The sequence below is a fragment of the Chanos chanos genome, chromosome 3, assembly GCF_902362185.1.
Source record: "Chanos chanos chromosome 3, fChaCha1.1, whole genome shotgun sequence".
Taxonomy (NCBI): Eukaryota; Metazoa; Chordata; class Actinopteri; order Gonorynchiformes; family Chanidae; genus Chanos; species Chanos chanos.
The window spans coordinates 58,235,965-58,241,530 of record NC_044497.1 but is presented as its reverse complement, the minus strand read 5'-3'; positions in this window follow the sequence as shown (position 1 = coordinate 58,241,530).

Below are 5,566 nucleotides of genomic sequence, written 5' to 3'. Positions count from 1 at the left end.
CTGTCCCCTCCTACCACTTTCCCCACCACTGTCCCCTCCACTGACCCCTCCCACCACTGTCCTCACCACTTTCCCCTCCCACCACTGTCCCCTCCACTGACCCCTCCCACCACTGTCCCCACCACTGTCCTCACCACTGTCCCCTCCCACCACTGTCCCCACCACTGTCCCCACCCACCACTGTCCCCTACACTGTCCCCTCCACTGTCCCCTCCCACCACTGTCCCCTCCACTGACCCCTCCCACCACTGTCCCCACCACTGTCCTCACCACTGTCCCCTCCCACCACTGTCCCCACCACTGTCCTCACCACTTTCCCCTCCCACCACTGTCCCCTCCACTGACCCCTCCCACCACTGTCCCCTCCACTGACCCCTCCACTGTCCCCTCCCACCACTGTCCCCTACACTGTCCCCTACACTGTCCCCTCCCACCACTGTCCCCTCCACTGACCCCTCCCACCACTGTCCCCTCCACTGTCCTCACCACTGTCCCCTCCACTGTCCCCTCCCACCACTGTCCCCTCCACTGACCCCTCCCACCACTGTCCCCTCCACTGCCCCCTCCACTGTCCCCTCCCACCACTGTCCCCTCCACTGACCCCTCCACTGACCCCTCCACTGTCCCCTCCACTGTCCCCTCCCACCACTGTCCCCTCCACTGACCCCTCCCACCACTGTCCCCTCCCACCACTGTCCCCTCCACTGACCCCTCCCACCACTGTCCCCTCCACTGTCCTCACCACTGTCCCCTACACTGTCCCCTCCCACCACTGTCCCCTCCACTGACCCCTCCCACCACTGTCCCCTCCACTGTCCCCTCCACTGTCCCCTCCCACCACTGTCCCCTCCACTGTCCCCTCCACTGACCCCTCCCACCACTGTCCCCTCCACTGTCCCCTCCACTGTCCCCTCCCACCACTGTCCCCTCCACTGACCCCTCCCACCACTGTCCCCTCCCACCACTGTCCCCTCCCACCACTGTCCCCTCCTCTGTCCCCTCCACTGACCCATCCCACTGTCCCCTCCTCTGTCCCCTCCCACCACTGTCCCCTCCCACCACTGTCCCCTCCACTGTCCCCTCCACTGTCCCCTCCCACCACTGTCCCCACCACTGTCCCCTCCACTGACCCCTCCCACCACTGTCCTCACCACTTTCCCCTCCCACCACTGTCCCCTCCACTGACCCCTCCCACCACTGTCCCCTCCACTGTCCCCTCCCACCACTGTCCCCACCACTGTCCTCACCACTGTCCCCTCCCACCACTGTCCCCACCACTGTCCCCACCCACCACTGTCCTCACCACTGTCCCCTCCACTGTCCCCTCCCACCACTGTTCCCTCCACTGTCCTCACCACTGTTCCCTCCACTGTCCTCACCACTGTCCCCTCCCACCACTGTCCCCACCACTGTCCTCACCACTTTCCCCTCCCACCACTGTCCCCTCCACTGACCCCTCCCACCACTGACCCCTCCACTGTCCCCTCCCACCACTGTCCCCTACACTGTCCCCTACACTGTCCCCTCCCACCACTGTCCCCTCCACTGACCCCTCCCACCACTGTCCCCTCCACTGTCCTCACCACTGTCCCCTACACTGTCCCCTCCCACCACTGTCCCCTCCACTGACCCCTCCCACCACTGTCCCCTCCACTGACCCCTCCCACCACTGTCCCCTCCACTGTCCCCTCCACTGTCCCCTCCCACCACTGTCCCCTCCACTGACCCCTCCACTGACCCCTCCCACCACTGTCCCCTCCACTGTCCCCTCCCACCACTGTCCCCTCCCACCACTGTCCCCTCCACTGACCCCTCCACTGACCCCTCCCACCACTGTCCCCTCCACTGTCCCCTCCCACCACTGTCCCCTCCCACCACTGTCCCCTCCACTGACCCCTCCACTGACCCCTCCCACCACTGTCCCCTCCACTGTCCCCTCCCACCACTGTCCCCTCCACTGACCCCTCCCACCACTGTCCCCTCCCACCACTGTCCCCTCCACTGTCCCCTCCACTGTCCCCTCCACTGTCCCCTCCCACCACTGTCCCTTCCACTGTCCTCACCACTGTCCCCTCCCACCACTGTCCCCTCCCACCACTGTTCCCTCCACTGTCCTCACCACTGTCCCCTCCACTGTCCCCTCCCACCACTGTTCCCTCCACTGTCCTCACCACTGTTCCCTCCACTGTCCTCACCACTGACCCCTCCCACCACTGTCCCCTCCACTGACCCCTCCCACCACTGTCCCCTCCACTGTCCCCTCCACTGTCCCCTCCCACCACTGTCCCCTCCACTGACCCCTCCACTGACCCCTCCCACCACTGTCCCCTCCACTGTCCCCTCCCACCACTGTCCCCTCCCACCACTGTCCCCTCCACTGACCCCTCCACTGACCCCTCCCACCACTGTCCCCTCCACTGTCCCCTCCCACCACTGTCCCCTCCCACCACTGTCCCCTCCACTGACCCCTCCACTGACCCCTCCCACCACTGTCCCCTCCACTGTCCCCTCCCACCACTGTCCCCTCCACTGACCCCTCCCACCACTGTCCCCTCCCACCACTGTCCCCTCCACTGTCCCCTCCACTGTCCCCTCCACTGTCCCCTCCCACCACTGTCCCTTCCACTGTCCTCACCACTGTCCCCTCCCACCGCTGTCCCCTCCCACCACTGTTCCCTCCACTGTCCTCACCACTGTCCCCTCCACTGTCCCCTCCCACCACTGTTCCCTCCACTGTCCTCACCACTGTTCCCTCCACTGTCCTCACCACTGTCCCCTCCCACCGCTGTCCCCACCACTGTCCCCTCCCACTCTCCCCACCACTGTCCCCTCCACTGACCCCTCCCACTGTCCCCACCACTGTCCTCACCACTGTCCCCTACACTGTCCCCTCCACTGTCCCCTCCCACCACTGTCCCTTCCCACCACTGTCCCCTCCACTGTCCCCTCCCACCGCTGTCCCCACCACTGTCCCCTCCCACTGTCCCCACCACTGTCCTCACCACTGTCCCCTACACTGTCCCCTCCCACCACTGTCCCCTCCCACCACTGTCCCCTCCACTGTCCCCTCCCACTGTCCCTTCCCACCACTGCCCCCTCCCACTGTCCCCTCCCACCACTGTCCCCTCCACTGTCCCCTCCCACCACTGTCCCCTCCACTGTCCCCACCCACTGCCCCCTCCCACTGTCCCCTCCCACCACTGTCCCCTCCACTGTCCCCTCCACTGTCCCCACCCACTGCCCCCTCCCACTGTCCCCTCCCACCACTGTCCCCTCCACTGTCCCCTCCCACCACTGTCCCCTCCCACCACTGTCCCCTCCATTCTCCCCACCACTGCTCTCTAGGGGTAAACAGTTTGGTCTGATTTTTCTCTGTTCCTCTATGGGGATGACATCCTCCTCACTTTAAATGACTATACTGACGTCTAATGACATCCTCCTCACTTTAAATAACTCTACTGATGTCTAATGACATCCTCCTCACTGTAAATGACTATACTGACGTCTAATGACATCCCCCTCACTGTAAATGACTATACTGACGTCTAATGACATCCTCCTCACTGTAAATGACTATACTGACGTCTAATGACATCCTCCTCACTGTAAATGACTATACTGACGTCTAATGACATCCTCCTCACTGTAAATGACTATACTGGTGTCCAGTGACATCCCCCTCACTGTAAATGACTATACTGGTGTCCAGTGACATCCCCCTCACTGTAAATGACTATACTGACGTCTAATGACATCCTCCTCACTGTAAATGACTATACTGACGTCTAATGACATCCCCCTCACTGTAAATGACTATACTGACGTCTAATGACATCCTCCTCACTGTAAATAACTATACTGGTGTCCAATGACATCCCCCTCACTGTAAATGACTATACTGGTGTCCAGTGACATCCCCCTCACTGTAAATGACTATACTGGTGTCCAGCGACATCCCCCTCACTGTAAATGACTATACTGACGTCTAATGACATCCTCCTCACTGTAAATGACTATACTGGTGTCCAGTGACATCCCCCTCACTGTAAATGACTATACTGGTGTCCAGTGACATCCCCCTCACTGTAAATGACTATACTGGTGTCCAGTGACATCCCCCTCACTGTAAATGACTATACTGGTGTCCAGTGACATCCCCCTCACTGTAAATGACTATACTGGTGTCCAGTGACATCCCCCTCACTGTAAATGACTGTACTGGTATCCAATGACACCCCCCTCACTGTAAATGACTATACTGGTGTCCAGTGACATCCCCCTCACTGTAAATGACTATACTGGTGTCCAGTGACATCCCCCTCACTGTAAATGACTATACTGGTATCCAATGACACCCCCCTCACTGTAAATGACTATACTGGTGTCCAGTGACATCCCCCTCACTGTAAATAACTATACTGGTGTCCAGTGACATCCCCCTCACTGTAAATGACTATACTGGTGTCCAGTGACATCCCCCTCACTGTAAATGACTATACTGGTGTCCAGTGACATCCCCCTCACTGTAAATAACTATACTGGTGTCCAGTGACATCCCCTCACTGTAAATGACTATACTGGTGTCCAGTGACATCCCCCTCACTGTAAATGACTATACTGGTGTCCAGTGACATCCCCCTCACTGTAAATGACTATACTGGTGTCCAGTGACATCCCCCTCACTGTAAATCACTTGAATGACTTTCTGTGTAAATTCTGACACAGCTTTATCAGTGAGAGCCATCTGCTTCCAAATGTTCATTTTTATGCCATGTAGGTATTTTTATGTGTGAATGCAGGTGAATGAAAGAATACATGTACAGCATATTGTTCATTTGTTTGTTTGGTTGGTTGATTTCTATTTATTTATCTGTTTATCTATTTACTTATTTATTTTTCAACCATGTCTCATATTTATTCCGTCAACCCAAAAACTGTAGTTTCCATAGCGAGGCCCAATTTACATACCGAGGCCCAATTATGCGACAATACATCAAATATAGCGAAATATCGCGATCCATGTGTTTTTATTAGTAAACAAGCGACTCAACACGAGGATGTTAGTGAAAGGCTGGACCACAAATGTCAAGCAGGACTTAACGTAAGAAACGCTACTACTGATGATTAGCTCGTGTGAGATACACAGTTTAAACAGCTGGAGTTACACTGCCATCCAGCGTCTGTGTATCGAACAACAAAAATCGAAACTGATCAGACATATGAATATTCGTTGGGAGACGTGCTTTTATGCTAATATCATCTCCCGTGATACACGATTTATTAGTCGGCATACATTTTCATCTGGTTATATTAGTATTTAAGTGGTTATCTGTGGATGTTTTACACGAGTGATTTCAAATACACAGCCAAATGTTGGCTTAATGTGTGACACAATACCATAAACGTTACAAAATATATTTTTTTAAAACTGTATCTATTATACATACAGAAATGTCTCAACTGCAGTCAAGGCTCTGAAGTAACCACATGATTTTTCGTGTGTAACAAAAGGACATGTAACGCGCTTTAGATCCACCCACTGCTTGACTCGACCCGCCGTAAACCG